This window comes from Rhinoraja longicauda, chromosome 14 (genome assembly GCF_053455715.1).
Source record: "Rhinoraja longicauda isolate Sanriku21f chromosome 14, sRhiLon1.1, whole genome shotgun sequence".
Taxonomy (NCBI): domain Eukaryota; kingdom Metazoa; phylum Chordata; class Chondrichthyes; order Rajiformes; family Arhynchobatidae; genus Rhinoraja; species Rhinoraja longicauda.
The window spans coordinates 48282158-48298306 of NC_135966.1; positions in this window are offsets into that span (position 1 = coordinate 48282158).

Here is a 16149-nt window from a genome sequence, read left to right on the forward strand (position 1 = left end):
TCTTTGTTTTCCTCCCAAAGATGTCCTGTTTGACGGATTAACTGGCCAATGTATATTGCCCTCTAGTGTGCAGGTGGGCGGTGAAACCTAGGTTCAGTTAATGAGAATGTGTGAAGAATAAAATAGGACTGGTGTAACTGGGTACTAGATGGTCAACACATACTCAGTGAGCTGAGGCCCTGTTTCTGTGTTGTCGGATTCTTCGGTTCCGAGATCTTCAGTTTCCTCCCACACTCCAAAGACGTACAGGTTTGTAGGTTAATTGGCTGGGCAAATGTAAAAATTGTCCCTAGTGGGTGTAGGATAGTGTTAGTGTGCGGGGATCGCTGGATGGCACGGACCCGGTGGGCCGAAGGGCCTGTTTCTGCACTGTATCTCTAAATCTAAAAAAAATCTATAGCTACAAATTCATATTTCATGCCAGAGAGTTATGGTTGAAGATGTATGGCTGGGAAAGGTTTGGAGGAACATGGGCCAAAGGCAGACACACGGGGGACTAGCTCAGATGGGCATTTTGGTTGGGCAAAGGCCCTGTTCATGTGCTGTATGTCTCAATGACTCTATGACTCTATATACATAGAAACATAGAAACATAGAAACATAGAAAATAAGTGCAGGAGGAGGCCATTCGGCCCTTTGAGCCAGCACCTCCATTCATTTTGATCATGGCTGATCGTCCCCAATCAATAACCCATGCCTGCCTTCTCCCCATATCCCTTGATTCCACTAGCCCCTAGAGCTCCATCTAACTATCTATACCATTTATGTTGTCAATCTTTGCACTAACTCTTGGCGACAACACCATAAGCCACTTCCAATTACAAATCACTGGAATGAAACAGAGACAGGAACAGGGACAGCTTTAACTGGAAACGGCAGCTACTCAAAGATAAAGAATGTAAAAGGAATCTTAAGAAGGAAATTAGAAAAGCGAAAAAAAGATATGAGGCTGCTTTGGCAAGTAATGTAAAAGTAAACCCCAAGGGGTTCTATAGATATGTCAATAGCAAAAGGATAGTGAGGGATAAAATTGGTCCATTAGAGAGTCAGAGTGGACAGCTATGTGCTGAGCCGGAAGAAATGGGGGAGATATTAAACAATTTATTTTCTTCGGTATTTACCGAGGAGAAGGATATTGAATTATGTGAGGTAAGCGAAACAAGTAGAGTAGTGATGGAAATTAGGAGGATTAAAGAAGAGGAGGTACGGACACTTTTGAAGAATATAAAAGTGGATAAGTCTCCAGGTCCTGATAGGATATTCCCTAGGACATTGAGGGAAGTTAGTGCAGAAATAGCAGGGGCTATGACAGAAATATTTCAAACGTCATTAGAAACAGGGATGGTGCCGGAAGATTGGCGCATTGCGCATGTTGTGCCGTTGTTTAAAAAAGGTTCTAAAAGTAAACCTAGCAATTATAGACCTATTAGTTTGACGTCTGTGGTGGGAAAATTAATGGAAAAGATACTTAGGGACAATATATATAATTATTTGGATAATCAAGGCCTGATTAGAAACAGTCAACATGGATTTGTGCCTGGAAGGTCATGTTTGACTAATCTTCTTGAATTTTTTGAAGAGGTTACCAGGGAAATTGATAAGGGCAAGGCTGTGGATGTTGTCTATATGGACTTCAGTAAGGCATTTGACAAGGTTCCACATGGAAGGTTGATTAAGAAGGTTAAATCGTTGGGTATTAATAGTGAGGTTGCAAGATGGATTCAACAATGGCTGAATGGGAGATACCAGAGGGTAACGGTTGACAATTGTATGTCAGGTTGGAGGCCAGTGTCTAGTGGAGTGCCCCAAGGATCTGTGTTGGGTCCACTGTTGTTTGTCATTTACATTAATGATCTGGATGATGGTGTGGCAAATTGGATTAGTAAATATGCAGATGATACTAAGATAGGTGGAGTAGTTGATAGTGAGGTAGATTTTCAAAGTCTACAGAGAGACTTGGGCCTTTTGGAAGGGTGGGCTGAAAGATGGCAGATGGAGTTTAATGCTGATAAGTGTGAGGTGCTGCATTTTGGTAGGACAAATCAAAATAGGACGTACAGGGTAAATGGTAGGGAATTGAGGAATGCAGTGGAACAGAGGGATCTGGGAATAACTGTGCATTGTTCCCTGAAGGTGGAATCTCATGTGGATAGGGTGGTGAAGAAGGCGTTTGGTATGCTTGCCTTTATAAATCAGAGCATCGAGTATAGAAGTTGGGATGTAATGTTGAAATTGTACAGGGCATTGGTGAGGCCAAATCTGGAGTATGGTGTGCAGTTCTGGTCGCCAAATTATAGGAAGGATGTCGACAAAATGGAGAGGGTACAGAGGAGATTTACTAGAATGTTGCCTGGGTTTCAGCACTTAGGCTACAGAGAGAGGTTGAACAGGTTGGGTCTTTATTCTTTGGAGCGTAGAAGGTTGAGGGGGGACTTGATAGAGGTTTTTTAAATTTTGAGAGGGACGGACAGAGTTGACGTGGGTAGGCTTTTCCCTTTGAGAGTGGGGAAGATTCCAACAAGGGGACATAGCTTCAGAATTGAGGGACAAAGGTTTAGGGGTAACATGAGGGGGAACTTCTTTACTCAGAGGGTTGTGGCTGTATGGAATGGACTTCCGGTGGAAGTGGTGGAGGCTGGCTCGATTTTATTATTTAAGAGTAAATTGGATAGGTATATGGATAGGAGGGGATTGGAGGGTTATGGTCTGAGTGCAGGTAGATGAGACTAGGTCAGGGAGAATGGTCAGCGTGGACTGGTAGGGCCGGACAGGCCTTTTTCCATGCTGTAGTTGTTATATGTTATATGTTATATGTTATATGTTATATATGATAAAATGCTGCATCGAAATCTAAAATCAATGTGCATCCCTCATCCAATTCAGTACTCCTGGTAGACTGGTCTTTTCATGATATCACTGGATAAATCAGAGCAACTTCAATGTTCAAAATTCACGCCATTTCGTCCAAGAATCCATGCGGCCCAAATATCCAGTAACTGATGGTCTACCCACCCCTATAATCTGTCAAAGTCATGAAAACTCGGTTGAAATTCCATGTGTGACCACAGGTGGCACTGTGTGTGTCGAGCGCTCTATCTAGTTGTGTCCCTCCATCCTGAAAGGGTTATTTGTTTACATCTAAAGATTGAAATATCTCCTTGGTCTTGTCTAATTCTATCTCTACTGGCACAATGTTGAGGTTTGTTGTGTTTTGACTCTGCCTGGACTCCACGACCCCTCCTCCCACCACTCCGGGGAGGGGTTAACAAATTGTGAATATGAAGATGAGGTAAAAGGGAATACAGGAGATATTGCAAAAGACTCTCGGAAGAATGGGAACAGAAGTTCTAGAGGGGAAAAGAAATTAAGGGCAGGGCCAATTGTGAACGATGTGAGAGGGGAGGTAAATACAGAAGTTAAAGTGTTGTACTTAAATGCGCGTAGTATAAAAAATAAAGTGGATGAGCTTGAGGCTCAGTTAGTCATGGGCAAGTATGATGTTGTAGGGATCACTGAGACATGGCTACAAGAGGACCAGGGCTGGGAACTGAATATTCAGGGGTACACAACGTATAGAAAAGACAGACAGGTGGGCAGAGGGGGTGGGGTTGCTCTGATGGTAAGGAATGATATTCATTCCCTTGCAAGGGGTGACATAGAATCAGGAGATGTTGAATCAGTATGGATAGAAATGAGAAATTGTATGGATAAAAAGACCCTAATGGGAGTTATCTATAGGCCCCCAAATAGTAGCCTCGACATAGGGTGCAAGTTGAATCAGGAGATAAAATTGGCGTGTCAAAAATGTAATGCTACGGTGGTTATGGGAGATTTCAACATGCAGGTAGACTGGGAAAATCAGGTTGGAAATGGACCCCAGGAAAGAGAGTTTGTAGAGTGCCTTCGAGATGGATTCTTAGAACAGCTTGTACTGGAGCCTACCAGGGAGAAGGCAATTCTGGATTTAGTGTTGTGTAATGATCCTGATCTGATAAGGGGACTAGAGGTAAAAGAGCCATTAGGAGGCAGTGATCACAACATGATAAGTTTTACTCTGCAAATGGAAAGGCAGAAGGGAAAATCGGAAGTGTCGGTATTACAGTATAGCAAAGGGGATTACAGAGGCATGAGGCAGGAGCTGGCCAAAATTGATTGGAAGGAGGCCCTAGCAGGGAAGACGGTAGAACAGCAATGGCAGGTATTCCTGGGAATAATGCAGAGGTTGCAGGATCAATTTATTCCAAAGAGGTGGAAAGACTCCAAGGGGAGTAAGAGACACCTGTGGCTGACGAGGGAAGTCAGGGACAGCATAAAAATTAAGGAGAGGAAGTATAACATAGCAAAGAAGAGTGGGAAGACAGAGGATGACATAGACTCTTTTAAAGAGCAACAAAAGTTAACTAAAAAGGCAATACGGGGAGAAAAGATGAGGTACAAGGGTAAACTAGCCAATAATATAAAGGAGGATAGCAAAAGTATTTTTAGGTACGTGAAGAGGAAAAAAATAGTCAAGGCAAATGTGGGTCCCTTGAAGACAGAAGCAGGGGAATTTATTATGGGGAACAAAGAAATGGCAGACGAGTTAAACCGTTACTTTGGATCTGTCTTCACTGAGGAAGATACACACAATCTCCCAAATGTTCTAGGGGCCGGAGAACCTAGGGTGATGGAGGAACTGAAGGAAATCCACATTAGGCAGGAAATGGTTTTGGGTAGACTGATGGGACTGAAGGCTGATAAATCCCCAGGGCCTGATGGTCTGCATCCCAGAGTACTTAAGGAGGTGGCTCTAGAAATAGTGGAAGCATTGGAGATCATTTTTCAATGTTCTATAGATTCAGGATCAGTTCCTGTGGATTGGAGGATAGCAAATGTTATCCCACTTTTTAAGAAAGGAGGGAGAGAGAAAACGGGTAATTATAGACCAGTTAGTCTGACATCAGTGGTGGGGAAGATGCTGGAGTCAATTATAAAAGACGAAATTGCTGAGCATTTGGATAGCAGTAACGGGATCATTCCGAGTCAGCATGGATTTACGAAGGGGAAATCATGCTTGACAAATCTACTGGAATTTTTTGAGGATGTAACTAGGAAAATTGACAAGGGAGAGTCAGTGGATGTGGTGTACCTCGACTTTCAGAAAGCCTTCGACAAGGTCCCACATAGGAGATTAGTGGGCAAAATTAGGGCACATGGTATTGGGGGTAGGGTACTGACATGGATAGAAAATTGGTTGACAGACAGAAAGCAAAGAGTGGGGATAAATGGGTCCCTTTCGGAATGGCAGGCAGTGACCAGTGGGGTACCGCAAGGTTCGGTGCTTGGACCCCAGCTATTTACGATATACATTAATGACATAGACGAAGGGATTAAAAGTACCATTAGCAAATTTGCATATGATATTAAGTTGGGGGGTAGTGTGAATTGTGAGGAAGATGCAATAAGGCTGCAGGGTGACTTGGACAGGTTGTGTGAGTGGGCGGATACATGGCAGATGCAGTTTAATGTAGATAAGTGTGAGGTTATTCACTTTGGAAGCAAGAATAGAAAGGCAGATTATTATCTGAATGGTGTCAAATTAGGAGGAGGGGGAGTTCAACGAGATCTGGGTGTCCTAGTGCATCAGTCAATGAAAGGAAGCATGCAGGTACAGCAGGCAGTGAAGAAAGCCAATGGAATGTTGGCCTTCGTAACAAGAGGAGTTGAGTATAGGAGCAAAGAGGTCCTTCTACAGTTGTACCGGGCCCTGGTGAGACCGCACCTGGAGTACTGTGTGCAGTTTTGGTCTCCAAATTTGAGGAAGGATATTCTTGCTATGGAGGGCGTGCAGCGTAGGTTCACTAGGTTAATTCCCGGAATGGCGGGACTGTCGTATGTTGAAAGGCTGGAGCGATTGGGCTTGTATACACTGGAATTTAGAAGGATGAGGGGGGATCTTATTGAAACATATAAGATAATTAGGGGATTGGACACATTAGAGGCAGATAACATCTTCCCAATGTTGGGGGAGTCCAGAACAAGGGGCCACAGTTTAAGAATAAGGGGTAGGCCATTTAGAACGGAGATGAGGAAGAACTTTTTCAGTCAGAGGGTGGTGAAGGTGTGGAATTCTCTGCCTCAGAAGGCAGTGGAGGCCAGTTCGTTGGATGCTTTCAAGAGAGAGCTGGATAGAGCTCTTAAGGATAGCGGAGTTAGGGGGTATGGGGAGAAGGCAGGAACGGGGTACTGATTGAGAGTGATCAGCCATGATCGCATTGAATGGCGGTGCTGGCTCGAAGGGCTGAATGGCCTACTCCTGCACCTATTGTCTATTGTCTATTGTCTATTGTCTATTGTCCGTTCAATTCTCATCTTACCCTCGAGAACTCTGAGCTTCCTGTCAAGCCCTTCTCTAATTCACTGGGCACCTTTAAAAGGCTGCTTCCCAAAATTCCCCTTCAACTATGCACAGAGGCATGGTGTTACAGCACGTTGATCATTATTCACAGTATTCCCTCCAACATGGATCCGCACACTCTGGATGGCTTGCTTGTAATCATCTATTGTCTTTCCACTGACTGGTTAGCACGCAACAAAAGCTTTTCACTCTGTGCCAGTTTAGTTTATTGTTACACGTGACAATAAACTAAACTACGAAACTAAAATTGCTACCTCACAGCTTCAGTGCCTTGGGTTAAATCCCAACTTTGGGTCAAGAGTTAAGAGTGTTTTATTGTCATGTGTCCCAGATAGAACAATGAAATTCTTACTTGCAGCAGCACAACAGAATATGTAAACATAATGCACTGTAAACAATATAATAAATGAGAGAGAAAATAGTTCAGTGTGTATATGTACACATACTCACAAATACACACACACACACACACAGTCTGAAGAAGGGTCTCGACCGATACGTCACCCATTCCTTCGCTCCTGAGATACTGCCTGACCCGCTGAGTTACTCCAGCTTTTTGTGATACCTTCGATTTGTACCAGCATCTGCAGTTATTTTCCTACACACATATATATATATGTATATTTCTACACACACGCATACATATGTGCACACAAAGACAAACAATAATAGTGCAATAATAATAATAATAATAATAATAGTCTATTGTAGTTGAGAGTTTATTTGAGGTTGTGGTGTGTAATAGCCTGATGGCTGTGGGGAAGAAGCTGTTCGTGAACCTGGACAGGTTACAGTTTTGGGGCTCCTGTACCTTCTTTGCAATGGCAGGGGTGAGATGAGTGCATGGCCAGGGTGGTGTGGGTCTCTGATGATGCCGGCTGCCTTTTTGAGGCAGCGACTCCTGTAAATCCCTTCGATGGTGGGGAGGTCAGAGCCGGGGATGGACTGGGCAGTGTTCACCACTTTTTGCAGTCTTCTGGGCGTTCAAGTTGCCGAACCAGGCCGTGACGCAACCAGTCAATGTGCTCTCCACTGCACACCTGTAGAGGTTCAGGATGAATCCTCTCTGACGTACCGAATCTCTGTAATCTTCTGAGGAAGTAGAGGCGGTGATGCCCACATGGAGATATCCTGTTCTCTCTGCGACCACATGAGTTTCTCCCACAAACCAAAGACATGCAGATTTGTTAGGTTTATCAGCCATTACAAATTGGCCCCAGTGCGTGGATGAGTAATGGAATATGTGAGCTGATGGTATTGGTGAAATGTGGTGGGTTTGGTGTAGATGAATGCTTGATGCTCATCACAGACGCGGTGGGAAAAAGGGACTGTTCTCATGCTGTATTAATCAAAAACAATTGGGAGTTGTTTTTGTCCTTATAAAAGGATGATATTTGTTCTGACTCCTCACCCACTCTTCCTTGATCACCCCCCACTGACAATGATTTACATCCAAGAAGCTGATCTCCTTTACAAAGTATGTGTCTGGCAAGGTTATTTGCCCTTACTCCAACATAAAACATTTGGTTTAGTTTAGTTTAGTTTAGAGAGGCAACGCAGATACAAATCCTATGGGCCACTGAGTCCGCACTGACCAGCGATTCCCGCACATTAACACTATCCTCCACGCACTAGGGCCAACCTACACTTATACAATACAATACAATACAATATATCTTTATTGTCATTGTACAGGGGTACAACGAGATTGGGAATGCGCCTCCCATACGATGCAATAAATTGATTAGCTAGTCAGTATTAATTTAAACAACCCAATGAAACAAATTAGAACAGTTTTAAAACAGAATAAAGTAGATCTGTGCCGGTTCACTGTGCGATGTGACCATCCGGCTCAGCAGGACCGGTTCATAGCAGCTATGGCCCTGGGGATGAAGCTGTTCCTGAGTCTGGAGGTGCGGGCGTAGAAGGCCTTGTATCGTCTGCCCGATGGTAGAAGTTCCCACAAACCCGTACGTCTTTGGAGTGTGGGAAGAAACCGAAGATTTCGGAGAAAACCCATGCGGTCACGGGGAGAACGTACAAACTCCGTACAGTCAAGCACCCTTTGTCTGGATCAAACCCGGGTCTCCGGCGTTGCAAACGCTGTAGGGCAGCAAGTCTACCGCTGTGCCATCATGCCACCCCTGCTCTATCTTTGACCCATTTTCTCTATCTATTTAAAATTCAGCTGAATTATGATTGGTGTCTCCCAAATCCTCTCTTGCTGCTGCCTTTTCACTTATCTGTGTTCTTTCTTTAAAACTCTCCAATACCACTCCTCTCCTGTTGGGCTTACTGTTATGCTGTGACTGTCTCAGTTATGGCAGAATAGCTAAAATTCCAATACCACAGTAAAACTCAAATAATTTGGCACCTTTAGGACTTTGGTGGGACTGGACCCACTGATTTTCCAGAGCATTGGACATTACAATTAATACCTCGAATCAGTTTCAATGCAGAGACATCAGTACTTGCAGTCTCTTGTGTCTGGCGTTTTAATTTGTTTTTTAAAAAATATTACACAGTAGAGTAATAAATGTTCCAGTGGAAACAGGAACAGCTGAGCCAAATGCCAAACCATTGGGCTTTCTGAATAATTGAATTGTAAATTATTAGAATTTTATTCTTTTACAGTTTGTTTGGACTTCTCAGAAACATGGACACATATTTTCTCATCTATTTCTCTCTGACTGTTGGCTCTTCAAAAGTACACGTCTAACAAGGCGATTGACACGAAAACAGAAAATGCTGAAAACCACAACCGATCAGGCAGGGAAAGAAGCAGTTAATGCTTTAGGTCTGTGACCGTTCATTAGAACCATACAAGTCGGCTGTAAATATTCTTTGCAGCGTCTCCTGCTTCTGTCCTGAATTCCCAACTTTCTGACCATCAACGATTAGTGTGTAGAAAGGAACTCCAGACACTGGTTGAAACCAAAAACAGACACAACAAAGCTGGGGTAACTCAGCGGGTCAAGCAGCATCTATGGAGAAAAGGAATAGGTGACGTTTCGGGTCGAGACCCTTCTCCAGACTGAGTCAGGGGAAAGGGAGGACCTGACTCTCAGTCTGAAGAAGGGTCTCGACCTAAAACGTCACCTATTCCTTTTCTCCATAGATACTGCCTGACCCGCTCAGTTACTCCAGCACGTTATGTCTGTCCAATGCTTAGCATAGCCTGTGTACATTTAGACTGGGTTGTTGTGCGCGGAGTTTGAGAATTGTCAGTTGACTGTGAAGCCTGCATGCTTTTTGTTCTATCAGACTGAGGGAACTGAAGCTGTCTCCATATTCCTTGATTCCCTCTATAAGATTACCTCAGTCACTATTCCTAAATATTCAACGGTAGAGGTGTGAAAATGAAGCCGTAACTGCCATTGATTTTATGGCCGACCCTTGATATATGGCTTATAACTGCGTTCTGTGTGGAAAACAGCAAGCAAACAAAAGTGCAGGAAATCATAAGGTGTGTTAATCAAAGGCACGTTATTTAACCATGATGCTTATGGATGTTTTAGTTCAACGGCACAATCCTCCAGCAAATGTTGGGTCATCCTGCATGCAGAACATCCCAATGCATTTTACAACTGATAAGTCATTCAGTAAAATGCAGTCATTATAATAAATGTCAAACGCAGCAAACTACTAACACAGAAGGAAAAAAAGTGCAGGAGTAACTCAGCAGCTCAACTGGTGATCGTGGATCGGTGACGTTTCGGGTCAGGACCCGACTTCAGACTGATTGTGGGGGAGGTGGAAAAAGGCTGGGCGAGAGGAGAGACAAACGAAGCATAGCGGATAATAGCCGGACACAGACGAGAGGGGCAGGGGGTTGATAGGAAGATTGCACAAAGGCCAGAGATTAGGACAAACAGATTGAAGAGTGGTGAATTGTGAAGAGAGAGAAAGGAATGTCGGAGTAGGGTGAGGAGTGAAATAGTTGCAAGTGGGGGGGGGAGACAGGGGGGGGGGGGGTAGGTAGAGAAGGGGAGGTGTGAGGGAGAAAGAAGAAGGGGGGGAGGTTTGTTAGAGATTATCTAAAATTAGAGAATGCAATGCTCATACTGTTGGATTGTAAGCTACCCAAGCAGAACATGAGGTGTTGTTCCTCCAGTTTGTGTGTGGTCTCACTCTGGCAATACAGGAGGCCCAGGACAGAAAGGTCAGTATAGGAATGGGAAGGGAAGTTAAAATGATTAGCAACAGGAAGATCCAGTAGGCCTTGGTGGACCGAATGCAAACGTTCGACGAAACGGTCACCGAGTCTAACCTGAAAGGACTGTTGCAGAGGTTCACTTACATCTCCTCCAACCTCATCTATTGTATCCGTTGTTCAAGGTGCGGGCGGCACGGTGGCGCAGCGGTAGAGTTGCTGCCTTGCAGCGAATGCAGTGCCGGCGACTCAGGTTCGATCCTGGCTACGGGCACCGTCTGTACGGAGTTTGTACATTCTCCCCGTGACCTGCGTGGGTTTTCTCCGAGATCTTCGGTTTCCTCCCACACTCCAAAGACGTACAGCTATGTAGGTTAATTGACTGGGTAAATGTAAAAATTGTCCCTAGTGTGTGTAGGATAGTGTTAATGTGCGGGGATCGCTGGGCGGCGCGGACCCGGTGGGCCGAATGGCCTGTTTCCGCGCTGTATCTCTAAATCTAAATCTAAAATCTAAATCTAAGGTGTGGACTTCATACATCGGCGAGACCAAATGTAGACTCGGCGATCGTTTCGCTGAACACCTTCACTCAGTCTGCCTGGACCTACCTGAACTCCCGGTTGACAAATATTTTAATTCCCCACACTGACCTCTCTGTCCTGGGCCACCTCCATTGTCAGAGTGAGGCCAAATGCAATTTGGAGGAACAGCATCTCGTATTTCGCTTGTGCAGATTACAACTTAGTGGTATGAGTATTGATTTCTCTCAAATCCTTGCATCCCCCCTCTCTCCATCCCCTCCCCCACTCAAGTCAAACCAGCTTCAAAGTCGGAAGAAGGGTCTCGACCCAGAGAGTCTGAAGAAGGGTCTCGACCCGAAGCGTCACCCATTCCTTCTCTCCCGAGATGCTGCCTGACCCGCTGAGTTACTCCAGCATTTTGTGTCTACCTTCAAAGTCGGCTTGTTGAGTTTCATTGTCTATACTCGTTTTCACCTTGGCCACAGTTAACAATGGCACAGTTATCATCATTACTTTTTTGCATAACATTCATTCATTTGTTCTATATCTCTCTACATCACCGTCTATTTTTCTCGTTTCCCTTTCCCCTGACTCTCAGTCTGAAAATAGTCTCGACCCGAAAAGTCACCTATTCCCTTACTCCAGGGATGCTGCCTGACCTGCTTTTTGTGTCTATCTTTTGCCTCTCAGCAAATAGGTTCTGCATGGGGTTAGGAAGGCTTGGATGGTCCGATCAACTAATAAGGAAAAAGTCTTATGCTTGATCTAAGCTGAAGGCAGCGTAGCTCAAACTAATCTATTTGTTGTGGTTTGGCACCTGCTGCCTTGACCTATGCTAGAGATTCAGCTTCCGTGTAGCGTTAGTTAGGATAATTGGCTCTGTGTCAAATACTGTGGTTACAGTGAATGGTGACACGACAGGAGCAGTTTGAGCCACCTGTGTCCAAAATAACTATTCCATCCAAGGGTGGGGGTGGTTGTTTTCACTTTTATCAATGGCAGAAAAAGCATGGAGCAGCCACTCAGACGCTTGTGAAAATGAAAGGCAATATTTACCTGTCAAAATCCAATTGTCATCCTGAACTACACAACGTAAACTGAAAGTATGCTCAGAGTTGGGAGGGTGTGGATTTGGGCTCAGGTTCGGACTTGGGAGAATAAACCATTGATCTGATGCGTTGCAACGTAATACCTTTCACTTGAGATATTTAATTGTTCAGGTCTCATGTCACTGCACAGAGTAGAACAGAAGAGCTTCTGTGCCTTTCCCAACTTCACCGGTTGCAGATTAGTCATTAATTCATTCGTTGCTCTGTTGCTCTGTTGCTCTGTTGCTCTGTTGCTCTGTTGCTCGTTGCTCTGTTCTGTGCAAATTGCCTGCTGCGTTGGTCTATGCAACAATGACAAAACTGAAGTGAGTCACCATTTCTAACGTCTGATGGGACATGTTAAGGCAGTGTGTAAGTGCAATTTTTCAAGTCACGTTTGCTAGTTTGTAACAGTTCCAAACTAAAGGATTCTTAGCACCATTCTAAACCAAATGGTTCATTACAGCCATTGATTGTGGGTTTACAAGTGCGGACCTGAATAATAAACAATTTAAACTAACAATATCTCTATGTACATCAGACTATCGAGAAATACAGTGTGAATAAATCATGCAACATTTGTGTTTACACAATTCTGTCAGTAAATTGATAATAATATTTTCCCTTACTCCAGGAAATGTGTCAGTGTAAAATTGCAAGATTTGTAATTGCACATGCCCTTTACTTACCAATAAGTTCCATTGGTTAAAGGGCACAAAGTGCTGGAGTAACTCAGCGGGTCAGGCAGCATCTCTGGAGAACATGGAGAGGTGACGTTTCGGGTCGAGATTATTTTCCAGACTGATTGTAGTGGTGGAGAAGAGAACTGGAAAAGAGGTGGACACAGGTGAGAAGGGAGTTGATGTTAGGCAAATGGTTGAAACAAAGGCAAGAGAAAAGAGCAGGAGGTGTGAACAGGTTTGGAGTTGCAGATTGCGGAGCCAGAGGGGGGAAAGTGGCGAGGGGGGTGGTGGTGTGGGGGGAGGGTGGGTGGGTGGGGAGAAGTAGGAGGGAGTCGAGGGTCGAGGTGGGGCATAAAGGGGAGGGAAGGGGGGAAGAAAGGAGGGGGCTTGGGGTGGGGTCTTGGGGGTTAGCTAAAATTGGAGAATTCAATGTTCATACCATTGGGTTATAAACTGCCCAAGCAGTATATGAAGTGCTGTTCCTCCAGTTTGCGCGCGGTCTCACTCTAGCAATGGAGGAGGCACAGGACAGGAGGGTCAGTGTGGGAATGGGAAGCAGAGTTAAAATGGTTTGCAACCAGGATATCCAGCAGGCTTTGGCAGACTGAGCACAGGTGCTCACCCTTTAGTTTTCCACTCCCCTACCCTGGGGAAAAGGCCACCCACCCTATCGATGCCTATATAGAAACAAGGAACTGCAGATGCTGGTGTGCACAAAAGGACACAAAGTGCTGGAGTAACCCAGTGGGTCAGACAGAATCTCTGGTAAACATGGATAAGTGACATTTCGGGTTGGGAACCTTCTTCAGACTGATTGTGAATAGAAACATAGAAACATAGAAAATAGGTGCAGGAGTAGGCCATTCGGACCTTCGAGCCTGCACCGCCATTCAATATGATCATGGCAGATCATCCAACTCAGTATCCCATACCTGCCTTCTCTCCATACCCCCTGATCCCTTTAGCCACAAGGGCCACATCTAACTCCCTCTTAAATATAGCCAATGAACTGGCCTCAACTACCTTCTGTGGCAGAGAATTCCACAGATTCACCACTCTCTGTGTGAAAAAAAACTTTCTCATCTCGGTCCTAAAAGACTTCCCCCTTATCCTTAAACTGTGACCCCTTGTTCTGGACTTCCACAACATCGGGAACAATCTTCCTGCATCTAGCCTGTCCAACCCCTTAAGAATTTTGTAAGTTTCTATAAGAGGTCTGACCTGCTGAGTTACTCCAGCACTTTGTGTCCTTTGATCTGTGCCCCTAATGATTTTACACACTGGATATTGCTTGTGATGCTGTCTGGCCTGCAGAATCTTTCCGTGATTCTCTATTTTTTGGGCAAAGAAGCGTTATGGCAGCTTTCTTTGATGTTGATGAGAAAGAGGCCGGGGAGTGACTAACAGAAATGAAAGCTCCATTCTGTAGCCCTGCATCCCCGGACAACTGAAAGGAATAACCCCGGTTACATCATAGCATTCACAACTTCAGTTATGACATAAAACACTTTACAGGTATGGAATTGCATCATGAGATGTAGTCTGTGTCGCAACAACAACTTCATGACCCGCATTGTAAATTGCACAACTGCAGTGACATGGACACCAAGTCGTTTGTCTCCGTGACGTTAGCTGAGGGATGGATGTCGGCCAAGTGTGAACTCAGGTGCTCTTTCTCTGCACAAATACTGACTGACATTGGGCAGTACTGTGCCTGTCATTACACTGACTGATTTCCCAACGTCCGAGCTGTTACATCCTTATTAACCACCCTGTGACTATTATTCAAAGAAAAGAAATAAAGGCTGGACGCCAATCTGCACATCTATCAACATTGCCAGTATACTCTTTCAGGTCAATTCCTCATGTTCAACTAGCTGTGATCCCACTCGCACTCCCCCTCCCACTCCCAGACTGACCTTTCTGTCATGGGCCTCCTCCAGTGCCATAGTGAGGCCCACTGGAAATTGGAGGAACAGCACCTCATATTTCGCTTGGGCAGCTTGCAGCCCAGCGGTATGAACATTGACTTCTCCAACTTTAGATAGTCCCTCTGTCCCTCTCTTCCCCTCCACCTTCCCAGTTCTCCCTCTATCTTCCTGTCTCCACCTATATCCTTCCTTTGTCCCGCCCCCCCCGGACATCAGTCTGAAGAAGGGTCTCGACCCGAAACGTCACCCATTCCTTCTCTCCTGAGATGCTGCCTGACCTACTCCAGCATTTTGCGAATAAATACCTTCGAATGAGGTCTCAAATGGTGCTATATAAAAACAAAGTTATTTCCTTTCTTTCTAAAGGTATTAGTTTATAATAGTCATGTGTACTGAGACACAGAGAAAATCTTTGTCTGTGCTACCCAGTAGAATCGTGCTGTACCTGAGTATAATCAAACTGTACAGAAATACAACCGGTAGAACAGAGGAAGATATGCAAGTGCAGAATATAGTGACCCGGTGTTATTAGTGACAAACTCGCCCCTTTAATAAGACTCATGGTACTATAAGGTTAACCATCAGCAGTGAGTTTTACTTGCACAAGAGGAGAAGTGTCTCAGTCAAAGGCTGTGATCACATCTCCAAAGTTAAGTCTGTACAGCAGGACATTTCTACACCAAAAAAAGATAACAACTGAGGAAGTTCGGATGTGAAGGAAAGAAAACTGCAGATGCTGGTTTAAATCGAAGGTAGACACAAAATGCCGGAGTAAATCAGCGGGTCAGGCAGCATCTCGGGAGAGAAGGGATGGATGATGTTTCGGGTTGTGAAGAAGGGTCTCGACCCTAAACGTCACCCATTCCTTCTCTCCAGAGATGCTGCCTGACCCGCTGAGTTACTCGAGCATTTTGTGTCTACTTACAGATGTGAGGTAGTTTGATATGTTAGTTACAGGTATTATGCTTCACTCTTACATTGTACGAAAGTAACAACTTCTCAGTTCCGAATGCAACAAGGTACAAAGGTAAGCATAACCTGACACTGGATCGTGACTTTTTGGGTCTTGGCTTAACGGGGCACACAGATCGGGAAGTAAATGTGTTTAATAGCAGATAACAGCTGGAGGCCTCTGAGTGTTGCATGTGTCAAGATAAGGACGATGAATATATTGACAATTGATACTAGCTGGCGTCCTCTCAACTTTACATGCAGTGGAGTTCAAAGGTCCTGACAACAAATGTGTTAATGGCAAGTCTGTGTGTGTACTGGAGGTACAATGGAGATAACAATGAGCATGTTAAATGGTCGATACCAGCTATCAACTTCTGAAAGACAGGGAAAATGAATATGTGAAGCAACAGATACCAACTGGC